The following is a 25,991-nucleotide window of genomic DNA, read 5'->3' on the forward strand; positions in this document are numbered from 1 at the left end:
AGCACCAGCTTGTTTTGCTGGTGCCTAGAGCCGGCCCTGATCACTACTGCTGAGGTGGCTGACTCCTCCTTTCCACATGCAAATCTGGGGTGGGAGGGAAATTAGCCACCCTATATGAGGTCCATTTAACTTCCCTGCCTAACTTGAATTTTATAGAAGGAATTTCTATGAGTAACTTCATTGTGGCAGGGGTTAGTCATGTATTTAGTCCATTATTAAAACAGAACGAGTGACCCGTTTTATTTAGCTCACTGGCTTAGAAATGGAATATTCCTCTCTTGCATTAGAAACTGAGTGCTGTTGTGTTTGGCCTGAACATGAGAATCAGTTAAATGTTTCTAGTTCACATACTGATCTCTCAGGCTAAAGCCATTTGTGTAGTGTGAGCTAATTAACTTCAACCCCATATGCTTGCTAATGGTACCTGTTTCTCCTGTCACAGCATTAACCTTTCATTTGGACTTACTTTCATCCTCCTTTTTAGCCTCTGAAGAAAGTAATGTCAGAAACATTAGCTGTAATTGGAAGGGAGAGAGGGGACTATGGGTCTTTACTCCAAATGGATTTTTGGGGCCAAATCCATTGGGCTGCATCAGCTTGTGTGTGTGTGTGTGTGTGTGTGTGTGTGTGAGAGAGAGAGAGAGAGAGAGAGATGCTCTGTATTCTGAGTAGGGAGGATTCTTCTCCATTGCACTTCTATTTAGTGCTAGGCCTGGCAGGCTTTGGTTATGGCCCCTCTTAGGTGTCTTCCATTTCTAAGTTCCATGATTTTATGAAGAGGTGAAAAAAATTGGCATGATGGGCCTGATCTGAATTTTTCAATGGCTATTTGGGTCAGTATGGGATGGATGGAACTTGCAAAAGTGCAAGGAGCATTGACTGCTAAATCACTGAGGTGCTTTCGAGAATCTCTTGGCTCTCATTGACTTCAGTCAGGCCAGACTTTCACTCTATGTGCAAATTAGTTAGAAAACTACGATTTGAAAGGATAGTGGCAAAATATGGTGTCTAAATATACAATCAATGGAAAACAAAGAAAAAGCTTCTCTGAACATATGCTCCAGACCCCTAGACAGGAGGAGAGTGAGAAGAAACAGTTTCTAATCAAATTTGGAGTTGCTTCAGAATGTACTTGTTTTCATGGGGTTAAGTTAGATTCTTGATGTGGCCTTTTAGATGAATTTTAAGGCTTAATTTTATCAGGGGTAAAAGGAAGGAGCAAGAAAGTGAAACACATTAATCTCATGTGACTGTTGCACAAGCTTCTGTATTTGTGAATTATTGTATATTGGTCTCTTTATTTGTATAATTTTAATCCAATTTGCAACCAAGCATAGAGATGATAATGAAGTGGAGGCTATAAAAGTATAATAGAGAATCCAAGACTTCATGAAAATACACATTCCTAGTATTTATACTACTTCAGCTGAATTAAAGAATAAAAATATTTCATCTGCAAAGTTGTCCCACTTTTTCTTATGCACTCTCCAGTCACACAGTTTATCAACAGTTTGCCTTGTACAGTGAGAAGAGGTTAGGGTGACCAGATAGCAAGTGTGAAAAATTGGGACAGGGGGTGGGGAATAATAGGAGCTCATTTTAAAAAAAAAAAAGCCCCAAATATCGGGACTGTCCTTATAAAATCAGGACATCTGGTCACCCTGAAGAGGTAGACCCATCATTCTCTTGATATTGATACACTGAACTATTCTACACCTTCCTGCAAACAAACACAGACCTGACAATGAGGATATCAGGATCTAAGCCAGTTTTGCAATTGGCTCCATGCAGCTAACCCCTTGCACCTGTGTTGAGCTGCATTGATTTCAATGGGGCTCCATGTGGATGCAAAGTTTGACTTGCACTGAACCAGTGCAAGGATCCGGGCTCATGCCAATACTGCCAACTCTTAAAGAAGACAATCGGCAAAACAGAACTCTGTGCTGGGAAAACTGAGTTGCTTACAGATGTAGAGCCAGATGATAACTGACCCTCTCAGTGGGGCAGGAAGGTGTGGGGAGCCTTCACCTCAAACACTCTTACAAGAAACAGACACACACACACACACTCTGCCCAAGATGGGTGGGGAAGAAGTGAGGCAATGGCTTAATGTTCCTCAATAGCATGCAGGCCCCTGGAATTTATATATTGCAGAGCTGGAAGAAGGCTGCAACATCACCAGTGCTCCAAGGGCCTTAGTGAAGGATTGTCTACTGTCCTGTGATGCAATTCCTCTCCTGGCACCCCATGGTGAGGATGCACTTCTGCATTACCCCCCAGCCTAGGGGGCGTCTAAATAGTAAAAATTGCCCCTCCTACTGGTAAAATGAATGCATCACATAAATACCTTCATCTGTTCCATAAAACTAAAATGTTATCCCTTCTCTCCCCAACATGCCCATCTATCTTACTTTCATTCATGTGACACGACACAAAAGTCAAGTTCATCCTTTATAACTGTTTTTCAAACCAATTTCTTACTAACTTTCAAAATACCCCAGCTACATTTGTGCATATGCAGACCAGAATTATAAAACTATGTACACAGTGATGAAATAACTTTGATTTCTATATATCCAATTATTTGCTCCAATTTTCCTGCACTCATTTTAATGCTGTCACCTAGGTCTTGCTGCCTTCGCCCATCCCGGCCAAATAAGTAAGAAATAAAGTATTTGTAGACAAGATCTGCATTCAGATACATGGAATTCACCACTGTGCTGGCTTTGCATCACTTACTTTCCATTTAACTACCACTTAATCTCTAATCAGACGATGTAAGTGGTGCCCTCTGCATAGGGGTGATTGTCATCCACATGAGTGCATGCAGATCCCACTGTATTAGCTGGGAGTTGAGCATTAGCACTAGAGGGCAGAATTTGACCTTTGCTGTATGTGTGAGAGACAGTATTCAAGTACATTCAATTCTAGTTGTTGCTAGTGCCTTCAGAATAATTCATAGTAATTATAGTCGATAACAAAAATCCTTCCCCCACAAATGGTCGCTGCTTGATGTCAAAGAGAACAAAGTGGCTCTAGCAGAGTTGTTTAGAGATCTCAAAATAAGGCCTGACGTGGTTTTAAGTGGTGGACAATGTGCTAGTTCTCTGCACAGCGTGAATTTCCCCCAAATAATCAGGGGTGGTATCTTACAGGAAAAGGGAACCTCTTCTTATAAGTGCTAATAACTGTTAAGCTAGAATGGATGAAAGAACAAGAGCAACTACTTTACCTCGAAACTTAAAATCCCAACATGTGATTGAATTGGCATCCTCAGTATACTGCTGACAAAATACAAATCCCCATATTCCTTTAAAAATCTTTCAGTATTTGACTGATTGTAGTCCTAATAATAGGGTGGTGGAGCAATTTTATTGTCAGGGTTATTCTCGGACTTGATGTTGTCTTTATCTCTTGATGAATATAGCAGTTACATAAGAGATTATTGCTGAGTGGTTCAGAGCTGTTCACAATGAAAAGTATGATGGCAATGGTGTTCTATTGTAGACTTTGTGGTCACATCCAAAATATTAGTTTCTGTTGAGGGGAAGCACAGGAAGGCGAAAGATTAAGGCTCCTGAGTCTTGCCATTTTTTTTTAAATGGCACTTTAGCAAGCAGTGAATTCTCATGATTCTCTTTCTTAATTTTAAAAAAGTTTAGGGCTGACTTTCTTGAACACTGAAGTCCTCCCTCTATATGCAGATAGAATCCCTGATCATGGGCTTCATCTAAGCCAGGGGTGGGCAAACTACGGCCTGCGGGCCACATCCAGCCCGCAGGGCCGTCCTGCCCAGCCCCCGAGCTCCTGGCCTGGGAGGCTAGCCCCCGGCCCCTCCCACCGCTGTTCCCTCTCACTCACAGCCTCAGCTTGTTTGCTCCGCTGTCGCAATGCTCTGGGTGGTGGGGTTGTGAGCTCCTGGGGCAGCGCAGCTGCAGAGCCCGGCCTGACCCGGTGCTCTGTGCTGCGTGGTGGTGGCGGCAGCGTGGCCCAGCTCCAGCCGGGTGGCGCAGCTGTGCGCCGCCAGCCACTGGCGCTCTAGGCAGTGTGGTAAGGGGGAAGGGAGCTGGGAGGGTTGGATAGAGGGCAGGGGAATTCTGGGTAGTGGTCAGGGGGCAGGGGTGTGGATGGTGGTCAGGGGGGGAAATAGGTCGTTAAATGGGGGCAGGGGTCCCGGGGGGCAGTCAGGAAGGAGGGGGGGTTGGATGGGCCATTGGGGGAAGTAGGGGCAGGGGTTCAGGGGACAGGGAGCAGGGGTGTGTGGATGGGGCAGGGGTCCTAGAGGGGCCGTCAGGGAACAGGGGAGGTTGGATGGGACAGGAGTCCCGGGGGGGAGGGGAGATTGCAGGTGGGCCTTCCACACCCCCCCCCTCCCCTCCCCTCCCCTCCCCTCCCCTAACCAGCCCTCCATACAATTTATGAAACCTGATGCGGCTCTCAGGGTAAAAAGTTTGCCTGCCCCTGATCTAAGCCATGTCTGGAGCAACACAGGAGGAGGGTGCTAGGTTCGGGGTTGCTCATCTGCATAAATTAAAGCTGCCGTGGGCTGCTCTATTATATACCCAGCTGCCTATGGCTCAAAGGGCTCCTCTGGTAACAGGAGATCGGTGGTAGCGATCCTGCTGGCAATGTCTTGTTTCCCATGTCCACTGCACTGGAAGTTGGCACAAGAGAGGAGGATGTTTGTAGGAACTGCTACAGTTCTTCTATTCCACAGGAGGATTTCCTGGGATGACTATTGAGGCACTACAGCTGTTCACCAGCTCTTCCTCCGGCAGATTGTGAATTGGTAGCATAGCCCATTTATAAATACAAAACCCAAATGCCCACCATTAAAACTAACTTGGTATTCCCAACATCTACAGAGAAACAAATCCAAGATGGTTAGCCTGACCTCCCCTCTGTTTATGCTAGTCTTTTTTTTTTCCTCCAAGGACAGGAGTGGGCAAACTACTGCCTGCAGGTCGGAATTGCCGCCCGTAGTGCCGTGGGCCCCGCACCGCTCTCGGAAGTGGCTGGCACCACGTCCCTGCGGCCCCCGGGCGGCGGGGCAGAGGGCTCCATGAGTTGCCCTTGCCTCCAGGCACCGCCCCCCGCAGCTCCCATTGGCTGGGAATGGGGAACCGCAGCCAATGGGAGCTTCAGGGGAGGTACCTGGAGGCATGGCAAGGGCAGTGCATGCGGAGCCCTCCGGCCCCCCTCATCCCCCAGGGGCCGCAGCGCTTCCTCGAACAGCACGAGGCAGGGGACAGAGCAGGCGTGCAGGGAGCCTGCCCTGGCCCAGGTGCGTGCCGCTGCCACCTCAGAGCCACTTTAGGTAAGCAGCACCAGGCTGGAGCCTGAACCCCTCCTACACTTCACCCCCAACTCCCTGCCCTAAGCCCCCTGCCTGCACCTCACACCCCTCCTGCATCCCAACTCCCTACCCTGAACCCCCTCGTATACCCCTCACTCGTCCTGCACCCCAACCCCCTGCCCTGAGCTCTCTCCCACAGTCCGCACCCTCCTGCACCCCTGCCCTGAGCCCCCTCCTATACTCTGTACCTCTCCTGCACCCCAACCCCCTGCCCTGAGCTCTCTCCCACAGTCCGCAGCCTCCTGCACCCCTGCCCTGAGCCCCCTCCTGCACTCTGCACCCCTCCTGCACCCCAATCCCTTGCCCTGAGCCCCTTCTTGCACACCGCACCTGCATCCCAACACCCCTGCCCTGGCCCTGCATACTATTTTTCTCCACCCAGATGTGGCCTTTTGCCCACCCTTGTCCCAGAACAACTTGAGTTAGTGCAAAGAAAAACAAAATCGATACCCAGAGATGTTCACTATCGCCAGAATAAAGATTTGAGTTCTTGCTGACATTGAAGTATCTATTTCACAGATAGAGCCATTGATTGCAGTAGGAGTAGGGGCAGAGTAAGGTACTGCTGAAGGTGAAGAAAGGGGTGGAGGAATTGTGCAGAAATGAGACTCACCTTAAAACAATGCAAGCAATTATCTAAAACCCAAATATTCAATGGTAAACATGAGTGCTTTGAAAGAGACTTGGGTGTTTGGAGTGTCCTATGACAGCAAAAAACTGCTGTTTTGAGCTGCATATGCATAGGCATCATGCAACACAGAAGATAGGTATTAAACCCTTTTGATATGGCTCTGGCGTGACCATATCTGGAATGCTGCATTCATCTGTGGTCACCTCATTACCTGAGAAAGTGAAAATTGGAGGGAGTTCAGCAAGGAATAAGAAGATCGTTAGAGGTTTGAAGGGATTAATTTTTGTGGAGAGATTAAAAGTGCTAAAAATGTATAGTTTTGCTAGGTGGGGAAACATGCTAAGTGTACAAATATTTGAACACCTAGCTGTATTAGCTTGTGTATTTCCAAGATGAATCGTATTTTACTATCTTCTCCCCAGGTTTAATTGCTCCATGTCATCATTTTATTCCTCTGTCCTGTTTCTTTGCAGTAAAAGCCCTGAAAACATTGATTCCTAGTTTAATATAGCCTGTGAATATCATCTGAAAGGCTCTCGGCCTTTTAGTTTATTTTAAAATGTGTATTTACACAATGGCTCTATTTTTTTTGCATGTTCTAATCTCTAAAGCATGAAACTCCCAAACACGAGATTTTCTCCCTCACCTATTTATGCGCGCGCGCGCACACACACGCGCGCACACACACACACACACACACACACACACACACACACACACACACTGCCTTGAAAAGAGGATATGCTTTGCAGCAAATTCAAGCCCTTGCAGGCTAAGTTTGGAAGCAAGTTCCAGATCTGAAACTCTTCACTGGAAATGCCCTGCCTTCAGCCCCTTCCTGACTAATTGGGATTATTTGCTTAAGCACCTCACAAGAACCAACCTCCATTTTTGTGGCATTCCTCTAAAAACCTTCCTATCTCCATGTTGAAAATAACATTTTTCTCTTGACCTCTGGCTAGGTCTTGGTCTTCATTTACTGCTGTCTAAGACCCTGGCCTATACATCCCACAATGTATGTTTTGTGACAAAAAAAACAACAACTTTTTCTAATGTCTATTCATTGTCATTCATAGTGCTAATGCAGAGCCATTCATAATGACAATGAATTGGAACAGGGAAAGCCTGCAGATGACTCTGTAGTCTGGTGGTTGGGGCATCCTCACTCCATACCATGGGCATGTATGTCACTGGAATGATGTGAGGCGATCTTCCCGTGGGGATGGTTATGATGTGCCAGGTTAATTCCTGTTTTACTTATAACCTCCTTCAGGCCTTGGTCGAAAGAGCCTGGACTTTGACAAGTTTGCAAAAAATGCTATTTTCGCCACAAACAAAAAGGCAGCAACTCCCCTACTTTTTGCTACTGCAAACTTTTCAGAGAAGGTCAGGAACCAAGGGCACTTATTCAAAAGAATTCTGCTCTAAGAATAAGAACATATTCTCACTGCTGTGTGATGTTAAAAGCTTTAATTCTCATTTCACTAACTTTAATATGGGGTTTGGATTTAATGTAAATTATGCATTTTCTTTAAATCTTGAGGCAAAAGGCATCATGTCTGAAGTGAAGCAGCCTCATTTTTTCCCCCCTCTGAAATGCAAAAATAATAGAAAGGAATCCCCCTTTAATTCATGTGTAACTTTTTTTTTCATTGTTGTTCATTTCCACTTATTTTTCAAGCAGCCAAATGGGACCCACAAATGGAGCAATGAATACACTGAATATTCGCTGATTGTATCAGTGGCCTTGAGTCTCTCTCTGTTCTACAAGCTGTAAGATCTAACGCAGGCTGGAAAAATGAGGGATTATGCAGAAATTCCTGTGGGAGGAGAAGAGGAAAATTAAAAAATGCTTTCTACAATAAAAAAGTTCTGTTGGCAGCTGGACTGATTTAGAGAGAGGAGCTTTTTTTTTCTTCTCCACCACCTTTCCCCTGCAGTGGAATCACCTGCTGCAGCAGGGGGATATTAAATGCATGATGTTTTTATTGCCCTGCCTGAAGCTGTAGTACTTTGCAATGTGGAAAAGAATCATTAGCCAGTAAATCCTCATAAAGAACTGCCTGAAAAGATATGGGATCATACCTCTTCAGCTCTCCCTCATTAAGAAACTGATCCAAAGCCCACTGAGATCAGTCTTTCTTCCATTATCTTCAATGGGTTTTTTAGATCAGGCCATCATGTGAATGCTGAGCAGCTAAGGGTACGTCTACACTTACCGGAGGGTCTGGCGGCAGGCAATCGATGTTCTGGGATCGATCCCGGAAGTGCTCGCCGTCGACGCCGGTACTCCAGCTCGGCGAGAGGAATACACGGCATCGACGGGAGAGCCTCCCTGCCGCGTCTGGACCCGCGGTAAGTTCGGACTAAGGTACTTCGAATTCAGCTACGTTATTAACGTAGCTGAATTTGCGTACCTTAGTCCGAAGTGGGGACTTAGTGGGGACCAGGCCTTAATCACTGAAACATGAAGGTGCTGATCACCTCATAATCCTGGGTGAAATCCTAGCCCCACTGAAGACCATGAGGAATTTTAATATTAACTTCATTGGAACCAGGACTTCACCCCAATTCTTTTCCCACTAACACAGGTGGGAAATCAGATGGCACTTCATTGAGGTCAGCTAAGTTATTGGTGTAAATGAGAGGATGATTTGACCCAACTTATCTTAAACCCACACTTACCTGGGTATCACACAAGATTGTTGTCACAATCTTATTGTAGTGTATTTACATCAGAAATGGAATAATGAGGTTATAAAACACTTGTACTACTTTGTTAGCATCTTTAAAAACTTTTTTCTTTTGCCCCACAGTTTGATCTTAGTTGGTAGAAAGGTACAGGTGGATAAAGATAACCAAAGTTATTGTATTTCATGGTTCTGATTTTCCATTTCCTTGAACCTTGTTTACACTCACTTTGCAAAAGTGCAAATGAGTAAAGTGTATGTAAAATTGATTAAATAAGTGGAGGATTAGCACTTTCACAGGCACTAATGACTTGACTACACAAGGTTCCAGGTAGTGGAAAATCAGATCCCAAGAGCTTAAACTTCTGTAGACCTTACTCATCCTTTAAAGCCCAACACCAGGCCCCACAATCCATCTACCTCCCACAGTTCAACACAATAAGGTTCACCCCACAGCCCTCATTTTATCCAGAATTTCTTCATACCATTAAAGTGATTTGTTGTGGTTTGTTCTTGTATCCAAACTAGCCCAGTTTGCTCATCATTATTTCAAAGCTTCATAATCATCTCTTCTTGCACAAAGGGTACGACTTAAATTCACTACTAGAACATTTCCAATGCAAAAGTTCTAGTGGTGTCTTGTCTTGGGGTTTTTGGTGACAAATGCATCTTTTTGAGGTTGAAGACCACGATGATGATAAAGAATGATGCTTCTGTCTTTAAAATATATGTGCCAATTTAAAATAAAGCTCCTGATGTTAGTATAACAAGAAAATTGTTCAGGTTCTGCTCCTGTGGCATATATTGTGTGGGTCTTTCTTTAAAATTCAGACAATGAATAGAAAAGAAAAATGTAAGAAAGTTTGACTTTCAAATATTCCAGAAATATAGACAGACGATTTATCTTTCAGATATCAAATGGGCAAAAACAAGACCTAGTATGTCCACTGTTGTAAATTTATATTAAATATTTTTGTGTAACTTTATACTGGAAATGTATAAAACATTTATGAGCTTTAGCATTTTCCTCCCCAATTACAAACTAAATCAGTTCACTCGGTATCTAAATGTTTTGCAACAGTAAATTTAAACCATATTTTTTGTCTAAAGATTGCCACACTATTTTAAGCAAGTAACTGATTTATTTTTTGTTCGTGAATTATAGGACAACTTTCAGAGTAGCAGCCGTGTTAGTCTGTATCTGCAAAAAGAACAGGAGTACTTGTGGCACCTTAGAAGTGGGCTGTAGTCCACGAAAGCTTATGCTCTAATAAATTTGTTAGTCTCTAAGGTGCCACAAGTACTCCTGTTCTTTTTATAGGACAACTGGTTTTCCCCCTCCCTTTTTTAAGGAATTTGTCATTTGTATACAACTGCAAACAATTTCACTTATTTCAGCCAATGTGTTTGTGAAATATTTGTTTTGACTTTTTCCACTATTCAATCTTTGTGGAATCTAGCGGTAACACATCTAGTTTGATGCTTCCTATGAACACAAATTTGCACAATTATGTGAGACTTTCACTTCTCATGCACATTCTTGTGAACAAAAAATGATTTGTATGAATAGTCCCAGAAAACAAATGTAATGTCATGTATAGTGTCACAATGAATTAATGGTTTTCATTCAAATTAATGTTGAGGGTTGTTGTGGTTTGTTTTGTTTTTTAAGTATTTGCCCACTTCTAAAAGTCCTGTAGCAGGTCCCCAGACAAGCAACTTGATTGGACTGCCTGAAACGGTAGCAGTTTAGCTATGTTTGTCTCAATATTTTATAAGAACAATATTGTAACTCAGTATAGGTTTATCTTAACCTGGTAGTCTTGGCTATTTGTCTTGGTTATTTTAGTCATTTTTGGGAATGGATGGTTTGCCTCAGGCAAATTGAGCTGCTTATCTAAGACTATTTATTTTGTTTCTGCAGTTCTGATTTTTTAAAATAAAGGAACCAGCCAGTCTTAAGAGGTCATACTAGGAATCATTGTAAGGACACCCAAACCCCATAATATTGGGAAGAATTTACATGAGGAAACCAATGAATATTTTCAACTTAGAAGTCTTACCCAGCAATTAGTGCATTAACAAATCTTTGATTGTGCACCATGCAAGCAGGTGAATCTGTAATTGAGAGGTGTGATAACTGCCTTTATCACACATTTATCCTCCAGTGTATTCATTCATGCATTATATATGGAGAGAGATTTTTACGATCATTCTAGAGAGGTTCTAAATACTGTTAAAGGAATTGAAAGACCAAACAAAGATCAAGTTAAGCAGCAGCAGTTAAGTGGCATAGGAAATACTATTATTTATTTGAAGTACCAACAGAGACTGAGGTCACATTGTGTTAAGAACTTTACAAATCCATACTAACTGTCCCTAAACTGAAGAGCCTACAATTTAGAAAATATATTGGGGGAGGGGGGAAAGAGGAGACTTGCCCAAGGTGACGCATTAGGTTGATGTCAGAGCTCGGAGTGGACCCTGGTTCTTCTGGGTACCAGTTGAGTACCTGATCCACCAGTGCCATGCCAACTGTTCCAGTCCTGGTTTAAAGACTTAAATCTAGTTTTTTCCCCCTGTGCACCACAAATAAAACATTACAATCACTCTTACAAAGGGACCTTCCTAGCCTTCTCTGAAGCAATCTAATTAGTTCATTCCAGTCTATCCTGAGTTCTCTATGGAAGGAACTGTCAGGTCACAATCTTTCCTGCCCCATGGAAATTCTTAGATCAGTCTTGATTTCTTTTAGCCTTTCCTTAGCAGCAGTGCTGTTTGTTCTCGGGAATCTCTGATCTAAAGACCTTTTGTGAATGTAGCTGAGGAAATCAACGGGCACCTTCATTTCCAACCATCCTTAAAGATTCACTTGGAAAAGCTGGCAGAAAGCTCAAACTTTTGAGCATGCCCCTTTGGGTCTTGGTTGTTGAGACTTTTTTCATTTTCTTGCCCTCAAAGATGCAAATATTTCTCAAATTCGATTATACTTATGTCCTATCATCCAATTGTGTTAATATTGTATCAAAGACAGGGTTGAAAATCATCACATTCAAAACTTTTTTCAGGATCTGATGACCTTTCATCCTTTGAAAATTTGCCTTGCATTCCATTCTCTTTGTATTGCATGGATATTCATGTTTCAGCTTCTGAAGAAGCATGTTCCTTACATGCCATCAACCCAGATGATCATAATTCCAATTAAGCCTCTTGACAGCTACCAAATAAACTGCAAACTATTTGAATGTCAAAATTTGGACTCTGCAATTTTTTGCTCACATTATTTTTTAATGAGAGTATACCACATCTCTGCTAAACCAAGAAACAAACTCTGAAATGCTCATTTGCAAGTTATCCACTTGTGACTCTGAGTTCCAGTGTAAGATTATGTTAAGCCTTGATCTTGTCTAAAGTGTCAAGAACACTCTGAACCTGACTTCAAAGTAGATGGATTGCCTCTATCCTTGGCAGGGCCAGCTCCAGGCACCAGCAAAACAAGCAGGTGCTTGGGGTGGCACATTTCTAGGGGTGGCATTCTGGCGCCGGCCATCATAGGTGCCGACTTCGGGGCATGGGGAAAAAGTGCCCCTGCCGCCCCAGCTCGCCGCCCCAGCTCACCTCCACTCCGCCTCCGCTTGCTCCCCTGAGCGCGCCGCCGCCGCTCCGCTTCTCCCCCCTCCCTTCCAGGCTTGCCGCGTGTGAAACAGCTGTTTTGCACAGCAAGGCTGGGAGGGAGGAGAAGCCAAGCAGCAGGGCGCTCGGGGGAGGCGGCGGAGGTGAGCTGGAGCGGGGAGTAGTTCCTCTACCCACCCATTACTTCCTGCGCCCCCCCACCCTAGCTCACCTCTGCTTCGCCTGCTCCCCTGAATGCGCTGCTGCTCTGCTTCTCCCCCCTCCCTCACCTGAGGGGGAAGGGAGAGAAGCGGAGCGGCGGCACACCCGGGGGAGCAGGCAGAGCAGAGGTGAGTTAGGGCGGGAAGTCACGGGTGGCCCGCAGGAAGCAATGGGGGAGAGAAATGCAGCACACCGGGGGAGGAGGTGGTGCTGGGGATTTGGGGAAGGAGTTCGGAAGGGGTGGAGTTGGGGTGGGACCGGGGGCAGAGGGGCACGAAAAAGAAAGGGGAGGCAACCAAAATTTTTTTGCTTGGGGCGGCAAAAATCCCAGAGCCGGCCCTGATCCATGGTGACCTTCTCATCATGCTCTGGAGTTTGAATGCAGTGCTAATATACTTTGTTTCCTCAACACATCCGAATGACTAGTAGAAGTGGAAAACAGATTATAGAATCTTGAACAACGAATAAAATATTTTAGAACAACCATTGCAGCAGCTTCTCCAACAAGAGTTGGTGGGTGGGCAGCACATGAAATGAAAGATGTGTACTAATTTATTTGCTGAATTCAATATTGAACATCATTTTGTGTGCTGTGGCTGTTATCTCTGTCAGAAATTTGTGCCCTGCTATTGGCCATATCTAAACTATCTTTTTTAGCTTCTCTAAAATAACCTTTGCAGTATCTTCCCTTGTTTTGGTGTGGATATCAATTAAATCTACCATGCTTTCAAGAACACTTGCTCAGTCTCTTGAAAACTCAAAATATCTTAACACCTTAATCCCTTCAGAAGAGGCCTAGAGTACAATTAAACATAATAGAGAATTCTGAATACAGTTTGATAAGTACATCACCTTTTCAGTACATCTTAGTATCTTCCATGTGATTTTGCACCACACTATCCTACCTTGCAAGAAGTTCAAATAAATTCAATTACCCTTATGAGGATTGTCTAATCTCTCATTTGAATTTCTCAAACCTGAACACCTCACCTATAGACACTAATATCCAAAAGACAGAACAAAATATTGTGCCATGTGTCCTTCATCTGATAGCAAGTTTGCATACCTTTCGTCAATTGCACAATCCTTTTCCAGCTGTTCTGCAAGTTCCATCCAGCAAGCAACTGACGCCACATATTCTTTCAAGCATTCATGTTGACATATTTGCTTTCTAAATTGGAAAAAGTTTGTAAACCTAATTTTACAGGTCACAAAGGAAGATGGAAATTTGGCTAGGAGAGTGAAACAGAACAAGGAAGCAAGAGTGTAACTGTACATAGACCAAGATTGTTGGTGTAACTCTCCACTAAATGTTTTGACCAAACTATTTTAATATTTGCTTTCCTTTGCATTTAAGTTTAAAAAGTCTTATTCTAAATTAACAATGGGACTGAACAGAATCCATTAATTGTGGCCAATAAAAGCTAGATCTGCCTTGTCAATGTCAAAGTCAAAATCTTGCCCATGCTTTCAGACTTTTCATCAAACACATCCATAATAGTTGCACTAAAAACCAGTGGATGACTTTCTGTCCCAGAATCAGAATCCAGTACCCAAGCCTGACAAACCTGAATCAATGTCCTCATTAGTTAAGGAAGGCTCAGAAGTGTGAGTAGTAGTTTGTTCACTTGGAACATGGATGAACTTTGCATGTTCCAAGAAACTCACTTTTTTTTCTGTTTTTTTTTTCATGGGCCTGAGCATGGAAATCCAGTTGACTAAGGATTCAAACTCTCCATGAATGAATTGTGAGGTTTGGAATGGCTGTGTTAACAGGTGAAAGTTCTAACTATTTCTAAAATGCAGAGAGAATGCACGTGTAAGATCATTTCTGTGAAACTCAGAGATATATCAAGTGAAATTAATGAGTTAGAACTCAAGAATGCAGATAAGGTAAAGTGAGAGAATTTATAGAGCTGACTAGGGCCCCATTATGGAAGAAGATTCAAGTGTGTTTTTTAAAGGGGCGGGGGGAAGGTGGCTTGGCCTTTATGGGCCCCTGGGGGGCAGGGCCGGCTCTGGCTTTGCCGCCCCAAGCCAAAAAAAAAAAAAAAAAAAAAAGCCGGGGCAGCCAGAACGGCAAAGCAAAAAAAAAAAAAAGAAAAAAAACCTGCGGCACAGCTGGAGCGTGGGTGCAGGGGGACAGGCTGGGTGGGGGAGGGAGCGGGCGGGAGAGAGAGAGAAGGGGGCTGCCAGGGCTACAGCAGGGGTGCTGCCACGCGGCCCCTCCCGCTGCGCTGCCGCCTGCCGCGAGGGCTCCACTCCGGTTGGCAGGGAGGGAAGGAAGAGGACTGCCCTGCAGGGCGCTCTGGTTCTCCGCGCCGCCGCCCCCTATAGGGCGGCCGGAGCGGAACAAAACAAACAAACAAACAAAAAAGCGGCCGTGCCACCCTAGGATTGGGCAGAATGCCGCCTCGAACAATCTGATGCCCCAAGCACGAGCTTGCTCAGCTGGTGCCTGGAGCCGGCCCTGCCTGGGGGATCCAGTTTCACTGGAACAATTTGAACTCACATTTGCCTGTCCCTGCTATTCACTAGATTCACCATCACCTTCCAAGGATGAAAAAACATTTTTATCTCCAGGGAGAAGAAGAATTTAGTTGTGTGCTGCAGACGATACAATTTGTTAGACACTTTTCCTAATTCTCATGTTTATCTCTTGATTTGTGCTTTTGTTGTATGAGACTTGATTATCACTTTGTGGAGGTCGTAGGTTTAATTACATTAAGCAGTAATAGGTATTTTGATAGTACTCTCTGGAAGGAAACTTAATAAAAACTCAAAGGATTTTGTACAGTTCATGAATCAGGCAAGGGTTTAATTTACAGAGCAGAGACAAGATCAGAAATTCTTAGAGCTTGAGGAATGTTCTTTCTGAGGAATGTGTTGAGAATGAGTGAGAGGGTGGTACATAAATCAGAGAGCATAGCCAATGCTGGGGTTTTGTAATCATGGATTATAAAACTAAACACAATAGGCACGAAGGTCCTTTAAGGACTTCTTCAAACAAAAATAACATATCTGCATGTAACAAAATGAGGACATTGATTCCGGTTTGTCAGGCTTGGGTACTGGATTCTAACTCTGACAGCTGTGAAGGAGGCTGAATTCCTCGGTTTGTAGAGAAGGTACTGTGCAGGACAGGCAGTAGCAACCTAAGAAGATTCTCTCTCCTCCCTCCCCCCCCCCGCCCCCCCACCTAACAAGATGAGCTGGAGGGAGCACTAGGCCTAAGAAATCTTTGCCCACCCAGTTCTTGGAGTCTCTACTGAGAGTGCCATCAAAGATGCCTTTTATGGTGGCAGTGTTTCTTTGTGATAGGGACATCTGTTCAACAGAAATTACAGTGGGTAAGCTGTTTCATTATGCATCACAGCCATCTCAGAGAAATAACTTTCAGTCACTACCAACCTGTTCTGGATTCAACTGACGATCTTAGAGATGAGGCTCTCCATATCCCATTAGCAAACTTCTAGGCCATCCATTCCTCCTGAGAGTTCCATTCAAGGAGTGGATGTTTCTGTGTGACGCATACAAAGTATATTTTTCAATTTAAGGGTCTTTTCTGTTTTTAAGTTGAAAGAAACTACACTACATTGAACATAAGTAATTTATACTTATGAACTAGACCATGTGATGGTGTTTTAGTTGTAGTAGGACAGACTTTTCTATCTTACGTACTCATGTTCTCCTTTACCATATCTGAGCACCTCTGTCCTTAATGCACTTATCCTCCTGACCTCCCTGTAAGGTGGGAAAACACTATTATCCCCATTTTATGGATGGGGAAATAAATCACAGAGGCTAAATGACTTGCTGAAGGTCACACAGATAATCTGTTAGAAGAGGGACTTAGGTTCAAGTTTTCCAGGTCCTTAGCAAGGGCCCTCACCACTGGACTATCCTTTTGCATCTAATGTTTATTGTTATATGCTTGTGTCACAATTGGCAGCTGCTAGTCTCATTGCTTTTTACACTTCTGGAAGGCATGACAATAACAAAATTTATAACTATGTGACTAGCATGTGCCTTTTTTTTTTTCTTCGAACACTGGCTGCAGAGGGTTACAGTTTTTACAGTGAAATAACTAGACCAGAGCATGGAGCATTGGAATGGTTTCACTGGCTTCATTTAAACTAGAGTTAGGGACCAATATGTCTTTGTGGACTTGAGAAGGAGGGACAAAAAGTGATGGATGGAAAGTGCATGGGCTGATGGAGGGGTGGAACCAATTTCATAGCTAATGGAAGGTTGCATTATAACTCAAAATGAAAATTGTGGAAAGTGCATCATACTGTAGCTAGACAGGTAAATGCACATCAGAAATTGGGAGGGGGGTAACTTAGAGTAACAATAATGAAAGGGACAAAGAGTCCCTTTCTAACTAGACTGACAGACTAACACGGCTACCCCTCTGATACTTGAATAATGAAAGGGTTATACAAGCATTACCTACCTAAGATCAAGAGATATGGAGAAAAGAGCTCTCCAAGGCTGATGTCAAGGACATTAAGATGGGTAACATAAGATTCAAATGTCAATTGCATGGGTGATTGTATAAACCACCATGAAGACAAGTGCCAATGAAACTCAACAAATTTATTACACCAGTTTCTTAACACTTGTTTCTGTTTGGGTTTTTGTAGTGCCCCAGTGCATTCTGTCATATCTCTTGGCACCAGAATGATGCAAAGGGAGAGGCAGACAGTAATGGGCCCAACAGCAGGACTAGGAGTCTGGCTACTGCCAAGTGAGGAGGCTGAGCTAGTGATCTGATTATCTCAGCAGCTTGTGGAGGAGGTGGACTTCCTTTTGGAAGACAGAAGGGGATCAAGACAACAGCTATTCCCAAAGACTTTTATTACAGAGGGGGTGAGTGAACTGCGGTAGGCTGAGTGTGTTAGTAACCAAGCACAGCAGACCTAAAAGGGGACAATAGTCCTGATGGAGGACGTCAGGGCAAAATCCAGTTTATAATTTGGTCTGCAAATCATGGGGAAATGAGTGTTTCATTTTGAGTTTTTGTGTGTCTAAACCCAAAACTCAGGTGGTGAGAACACACAAGCTAAAACTGAAAAAAAACTTTATACTGACCTTCAAGAACCAAAACTACTCAGTTTTCCACTCTAGTTCTGTAGAATAACAGCTCCAGATGCTGTATACACTCCTCAAGGCTGACATCTGTTTTTGCTTCATAGCTCTGGGTACCGTCACCATGCTATATAATTAAGATCAATAGTCTCATTCCATGATAAAGACTGGCAACACAATTTAGCACATAAACTTGATCAATGGGCTACAGTAGCCCATTCATAGAAAGAATGTAATTTGTATCTAGTTCCCACAGCATGCATACCTAATTCTGCCTCCAAATTTATAGTATGGGACAACTCCAGACCCCAGTGGATGGTTCAAGTAGGCAGGCTGTGTGCTGTTGTGGGAGAGGGAGGGCTTTGTTCTTCTTCCTCCCCCTCCCCCTAGGGAGTGAAACTACTTCAGCCTAATCTCTCCAGAGTAATGACTGAAATTTATATAATGAGGTTTCTACAGGAGGAACTGTGGATCTTTGGTTCACCTCTGGAGATCACCTCCTGAGCCTTGCACACTGCCAAGTAAGGGACTCGTGTAGAGCAGGACTCCTTGCAGTGGAAGGAGAACACGCTACAGTCCACTGCTTCAGTCACAGGGAAACTACACCATTTGTACTGCAAAGAGGCCCTTCATGGTCAAAGAGGAGGGCCCTAGATTAGACCCTAAAGCTAGGATGTGGCTGATCCTATGTAAATGCAGGAAGCAGGTGCACAGAGCCTTCCTCTGTCTTTGTGTCCCTGTGCTGGGAAAATATTGCTTGGGAGTGCAAGTATTCTGTTTTAGTTCTTATGTTGCAGCCATCGCTGTGATAGCTGAGCACCTTGTCCTAGATTAGCTCAACTAGCTAATGAAAAGGGAGGCAAGGAGGGAACTGTATGAGTCCTTCAATTCCTAACAACTAGAATTCCTCCAATGTCTCCCATTGCAGTGCAGCCCCCTCACTCCTCCAACATGGACAGAGGCTTAACACCATGATCTGACCCTCTACATGGCATCTTGCATGCACCAATTTGTACAAAGGCCTGGACTTCAGGCACATTTGGAATTCAGATGTTTGGATGCTTATTCTAACTCTCCAGGTGCAGAATTTGGTTGTTATCTCACAAAACATGGTTTCTCATAAGATAACCAGCACTTCCTTTTGTGTTCCAGCTGGAAATAACATAAGAGCTTACCAGAAAGCTTCCTGAGGTATTTTGGCACTTATGATGCTGGTATCAAGTGGAATGCAGAATTCAGGCATTTCAGACCCTCAACAAATAAATAAATAAAAAAGCTCTCCCCATATGGGACTCTAAAAATGGATCAAGGTTTAGGAGAAAATGGGTGGATTTTATCTTACTTGAATCTGTTACTCAACAGCCAGGTATGAAGTAAATGTGTTGAATTTTAAATATAGCACACAGGATTGGAGACAGTCACGTTTTCAAACAGTTTCTAGAACTCTGTAAATTTGTATCAAATGATGTGAATTACAGATGCAAAGTGCATCTGGACAAAGTCTGTCCTGCATACACCACAACATTTAGCGATGCAGTTTCAGAAGGTAGTTTGGAAATCTGGCACTTGCAGTGCTGTAAGGCAATGCCAGCAACACTCAGCAATGTTATGTAATATTTCCTTTATATCAGGATTTTATCTTTCTTGCAATGGCATTGATACTTTCCCACTTTAAGTAGATCTCTGGAGGGGTGGGGAGAAACCTCAAGCATTCCTATATATTGATGTATACTAACTCATGAAAACACCATTACAAGAAACAAGGTCATAGCAGCCATTTTTATGATCCTTCCGGAAGCAGAGTGGGCGGGTGGGCAGGAAGCCGTCTTAGTCCGTTGCGCTGCTGGTGGTGGCGGCGTGGTCCGCAGGCCCTTTTAAATTGCCCGGGGGTGTCAGGTGGGACTCTTCAGGGGAGGCGCATGGGGGCAGCAGGTGGGGCTGAGGGAGAGACCCGTCTCTGAACTGGAGCTGGGCCCTCTTGCTCTCATATTGGTGAAGCACAGGCACCCTGATTTCATATTCTAGTAAAAGCGAGAGCTACAATAAAGGAGCCTCTCAGCAATCAATATAGGGCTCAAAACTATATCTTTTAATTCATACACTTGCAATAGCTCTTGAAATTCTTGCAGGTAGGGGACTGCTCTTCCTAAGATTGACCAAGAGGCTCAGAAGCCTTGGATAAACAGCCACACTTCTGGGTGCTTCTCTGTTCCAAACCTTTCAGAGTTCAGCTATCATTATGCAATACATCCGCTTAGTGCATGTCTCCATGTAGTGGCTTCCATAGTGATTGTAACAGCCTGTTAATGTAAAGGAGATAGAGGTTTGTGCTTCTGGTGCTGGAGTCCTGGCTGTGCCCCTGTAGATGACCAGGGTGTCTATATGTATAGGACACTCCACACTGCAATTAAGATAAAACTAAAATACTTTACAACAGCTGAGCAGCTGGCCTAAACAGGCCTACCTACATTGACTTCAGTGACTCAATGAAGTTATGCTAATATATCCCAGTGGTGGATCTGGTCTCTTTTTTTTTTTTTTTTTCCACCAGCTATCTGAGAAAGGGACATGGAAAAGAGAGAGAAGGCTTCTGTAGTTATTGCAGGGGAACAGAAGTACAGTAGTTAGTCCCATGTTCAGTCTATTTGACTTATGAGCCAGGAACTCCCTAATTCTAATCCTAGCTCCATCACTGTCTTGCTGTGTGGTCTTCTTGAGTGAGTCATGTAAACTCTGTTTTAGTTTTTCGGCTGCCAAATGGAGATAACAGCTACTGCCTGAAAGCGGTGTTGAGGCTTAATTAATGTTTGCACAGTGCTTTGAAAATATGAAGTGCAACATAAGTATGATCCCTACCTGCTGCTCTAAATTGGCACTGAGCACACATGTCTGTCCATCAGATTTTCCTGCCTCCTTTCACTGATTGCACCAACATCAACTGTAGGAAGCTCAAGTGAAACAATGCTCACCTGAAAGGTAACCTATAAATATCTATTTCTAAACATTCCTAAACATAAGGGTAGTCCAATACACAGACAAAATCTGTCTCTAACAATTACAGAGAAGGATAAATAGTGGGAGCTGTTTCAATTTCCAGTTCTGCTGACCTTTCATGGAATTTTCCTATTTCAAATCTGGTCTAAATTGTCATGGCTTTCTGTTTTATTTCTTCCTATTATCCTATGTTATACCACAGCAGGTTGCCTCCTTGAGAGCTGCAGACAAAATAAGATAGATGTACCCAAATGCAAAGATATGAAGGGACTCGTTTCCATAGCAATTGTAACCATGTAAAGCTCAAAGATCTTAATTCTGGTTCTGGTTATAGTGTAGTAGTTGAGCAGATAGTAAACACAAGATGTTAGGGAATGAGTTCTTACCAAAATACCAATTGCCTTCATGTCTCCCATGAATGACCATGCATTCAAGTGGTCACATCCATGGAGCATCAGAATGTCTGGTGACTTCACATCATTCATTCCCTTTCCATTGTAGAGCACTAAGAAATCATAAGTCATAGAAGTTAGCTAAGGAAAAGAATTAAAGTTAGCATGCTAGATTGCCTGGCTTCCTACTAATTCAGAAGTGAGGGTGTCAGGCTGACACATTAAATAAAATATCATATTAAGATTTCCCTGACAGTCATTCTTATGTTAGTTGTTTAGACTGTAAACTCACTGGGGCATGGACACCATGTTCTTATGTCTGTGTAAAAGTCCATAGCATACTCTGGGCACTCTATAATTATCAGAGTTTGGGGTGGGAGTTATTAACATCCTGTTACTTGTATATGGTTTGTTTAATAATACCCTGCTTTTGTATAGCGTTTTAATCAGATTTATTTTTACAAAAAATAAATTGCTTTTATGAATATCCCTTTCAGTTATGTTAATTGCTTATTCTGAGCTGGACCTGCAGAATTTGAAGCTGCATCCATTCTGCATGCACAAAACATAGAGAATGATCTATTGTAGGTGCTTTTTTGTATGTACAATCAATGAAGTTCACTGAAAACAGCCCAGTAAGTGTACATGTGCCTGTAGGGCTTTCCCCTCTCAGGATTTGAATGAGACTACACCTCATTCCCAGTTTTGACAATGGGATAATTTGCCTTGCAGTTTGAAAGCCTGATGGGTTCAGATGTGCTCTCACCCGTTGTGCCAGGCATACAGGAAGAAAGATAAGCTGCAAGGAATATGGATTAACTAGGCTGCAACTGATTCCTCTGGGAAATAGCCAGCAATAACATGTACAGTGCAGGTCACCATTTCTTCTTTCCTTTGTTTCTACCTACCTGAGGGCTGCCATCAGTTGCAGCCCTTTGCTGGGACACCACCACCCTCCCCTTGTCTGAGGATCTGGGAAAGAAGGTTGTCTGCTCACTGACTCACAGAGAGAGGGGCTCTGGATGGAGGGGCAGGGTTTATATGCCCTCCCCCTGGGTGTGCAGGAGCCACTGGCTTACCTGAGTCCCTCTGGCTAGCCCACCAGCTCAGATGATGCCTTTACAAATGGTAATTAGTTAAGCCTTAAGAACATTGTATGAATTATTTAAGATGGGTAAATTAGTGGCACTAACTTTCAGGATCTTATCACAAGTCTTGAAATAACTGATGGTTTTCCTGAATCCTTCACTTTTAGAGTTCTGTAATCGAGATTATCAGCTTTCATTTTATTTTAAAAAGCAAGTTGTTAGTGCTTTTGGTTGCAGAGTAAACTAGGAAAATTTGACACACACACACCCGTTGTATTCTACACCTTAAAAAATCAGAAGGCAAATAAAAATAACCCAAAATGTACTATTCTTAAGCCAATCTCGACACTTTTTTCTGGAGGGGGGTCTAACTCATGATTTTTTAAAAAAATGTTTCAAGCAATACTGATAAACTGAAGCACAGGGAAGTTATTCACACAGTGAATCAAAATCATGGTCCCACCCATGGGGTGGTAGAATGGACTCTGCAGTTCCTTGGGCATATAGTTGGCTATTCCCATGAGACAGACTGGTAACAAATAATCCTTTCCTGGTATTATTAGTTCAGCTTCCTCTTTTTTTTTTCAGAGTAATCTGCAGAATAGGAAATTCTTCTTGGGGACTTGCTGTTTTAGGGTTGGTCCTAAGGAAGCCACAAAACTTGATAAAAGTAATTTTTCAGAAAGCAAATCCGCCTGAACTTCAAACCCTTTGAAAAGAGAGTTAAGGCTTTGGGCAGAAAAGTGTTGAAAAGTTAGTGATATGGCATCTGACTAGTACAGGAGATAATCAGATGTCTCATTTCTAGTGCTTTTAGTCTCACTAATGGATTATTTTTCTAGGAAACAAGAATTGTTCTACATTTCAAACTCACTGGATACGTCAATCTTTGCAGCTCCAGGAAACAGACTTCTCTAGCAAAACAGAATTGTTACAGGCCACTGATAGAGAGAGACCCACATGGAGACTATCACAACATGGAGGGAAAAATTAGAAAATAAACAAATGTCAACTTAGATCTTTGAGAAACAGCAGCAAATATTCTAAATCACCATTATTTCCCCCTCCTGCCTTTGTTTCCTGGTAAACAGTTTCCCCTCTGCAGGTATTTTATGATGTGGGATTTTATAATGGGAAGGGGGATAAGAGGGATTCTTACACTAAGTCTCTGGTTCATCTGCACTTGACTTGAATAACATCCCTTTGATGCTCTATGCAGCTGTTTAACAGTCCTCCTTGAAAACTTGTCTGATTTTTTTTTTATTTGCATCTAAGTGTTATAAACAATAGGGTAAATTTGTACATAATCTATTTCTGAACTTGAAGCCTGATTCTGCCCCCATAGAAATGGCAATACATTCAATGACTTCAGTGGGAGCAGGATCCGACTCCTGGCCAAGGTTTTCAATTATTTAGAATGACACTGAAGTGTCAGAAGGTACCAATAAACTGACTCTCTAAAATGCTTTCCAGAAATCTGGCCTTTGGGAAGCAATACCTCAGGAAGGGAGAGAACTGGGGTAGGTTTTTGGAAGAGATGCTTTGAATATGCCAGATGCATGCTAATTTGATCATTTCTCATTTAAAGTCTTGACCTAGCTGAATCACACACACACACTCTTAAAGGCTACAGCATCTATGAGGAATGCTAGATAGTTCTTGTTTCCTCAGCTAGCAATATTCAAAACTAACAAGTAGATGGCATTGCACTACTATTTTTAACATAGAAAATGACTCCTTAGGTTACCAGATATTCTCTGCTTTATTTCCTATGTCAGATTGGGGACTTGAACAAATAATTCTGTATTTGTTTAATTTACCAGTTACAGTATCTGATTTTAAAAATATAATTCTCAATGTAAAGGTTGCCATACTAATTATTTTAAAACCTAAAATCAGATTTACTCTTTATGCTGAATAATACTGAGTTTTAATAACATGCTTAACAAAAATTATCTTGTGTTTGAGATGGCTGAGTTATGAAATATCTATTTCCTCAGTGGCTAAAGATACTATCTGGTTCTCAAAAGGGGAAAAAAGACTAAGTATTGTCTGCACTAGGCATAATTTATTACCAAAGGTTTTCAGAGAAATTCTCCTCGCTCCAAAAGCAACACGAAAGAACTTCTCCCTGCTTTTCTGTTATCAAAAGGGTTACATTAACGACAGGTGTGTTGGCTTGATGCTCCTATTGAGTGCTAGGAGTAAGGCAGTGGGTTTGCCATCCCACAGAATTACATGAACAAATTCAGTTTAGACTGATAGGCATTTTCCAATGAGAAACATCTGGCAGGAAATCCCCAACCAGCTCTAATTCCTAGCTAGCTAAACAGAAGATCACAAATCTAGTTGTGTTTCTCCCCCTCCCCCCCACCCCTTCTGTTGTCCTTTTTTGGTGTCTCTCCATTTTAATGATCTTGTATCGGTTCCTGTTCTCTTTCCAGTACCTGGCATTCCCTCATTTGGGGACTCTTTCTATATAGATACACAGACACAGAGACATGCAGAGACATAATCATCATGTGAGGGTTTCTTGGGGAAAGGATTACACACAGATAATTGACAGGAAGAAAGTTGTGAATATATGTAGTTATTCCCTTTGCCTTGTAGTCACCCTAATTCTCTTATTCTAGTCATCACTGCCTCCCAGTCCTCTTAATCCATCTAACATACATAAAGGGAGCAGACACACATTTAAATTTTTTTCCCAATCTTAAAGTATGGAATTCAAAATATGAGCTAAATAGGATCCCTGAATATGACAAGCAGCCATCAGGATTGAAAATGCATAATGATAATGGGGGAGACTGGAAGGATGACTTGTTTTTAAAAGGTAATGAGATACTAGTGGAGAAAAGGGCCAGTCATGTTGACTCCCAAAGCAATTGTTTGGAGGTAAACAGACCAGGTGTCCCCTCCATACAGACGATCCAGGTTCAAGGAATCAATTATGAAACACTTAGAGGAGAGGAAAGTGATCAGGAACAGTCAGCATGGATTCACCAAGGGGAAGTTGTGGCTGACTAACCTAATTGCCTTCTATGATGAGATAACTGGCTCTGTGGATGAGGGGAAAGCAGTGGATGTGTTATTCCTTGACTTTAGCAAAGTTTTTGATACCGTCTCCCACAGTATTCTTGCTGCCAAGTTAAAGAAGTATGGGCTGGATGAATGGACTGTAAGGTGGATAGAAAGCTGGCTAGATCGTCGGGCTCAACGGGTAGTGATCAATGGCTTCCTGTCTAGTTGGCAGCCGGTTTCAAGTGGAGTGCCCCAAGGGTCGGTCTTGGGGCCGGTTTTGTTTAATATCTTTATTAATGATCTGGAGGATGGTGTGGACTGCACTCTCAGCAAGTTTGCAGATGACACTAAATTAGGAGGCGTGATAGATACACTAGAGGGTAGGGATCGGATACAGAGGGACCTAGACAAATTAGAGGATTGGGGCAAAAAAAAAACCTGATGAGGTTCAACAAGGACAAGTGCAGAGTCCTGCACTTAGGACGGAAGAATCCCATGCACTGCTACAGACTAGGGACTGAATGGCTAGGTAGCAGTTCTGCAAAAAAGGACCTAGGGGTCACAGTGGACGAGAAGCTGGATATGAGGCTAACGGCATTTTGGACTGTATAAGTAAGGGCATTGCCAACAGATTGAGGAACGTGATCGTTCCCCTTTATTCAACATTGGTGAGGCCTCATCTGGAATACTGTGTCCAGTTTTGGGCCCCACACTACAAGAAGGATGTGGAAAAATTGGAAAGAGTCCAGCGGAGGGCAACAAAAATGATTAGGGGTCTGGAGCACATGACTTATGAGGAGAGGCTGAGGAAACTGGGATTGTTTAGTCTCCAGAAGAGAAGAATGAGGGGGGATTTGATAGCAGCCTTCAACTACCTGAAGGGGGGTTCCAAAG

This window comes from Chrysemys picta, chromosome 9 (assembly GCF_011386835.1).
Source record: "Chrysemys picta bellii isolate R12L10 chromosome 9, ASM1138683v2, whole genome shotgun sequence".
NCBI classification, from domain to species: domain Eukaryota; kingdom Metazoa; phylum Chordata; order Testudines; family Emydidae; genus Chrysemys; species Chrysemys picta.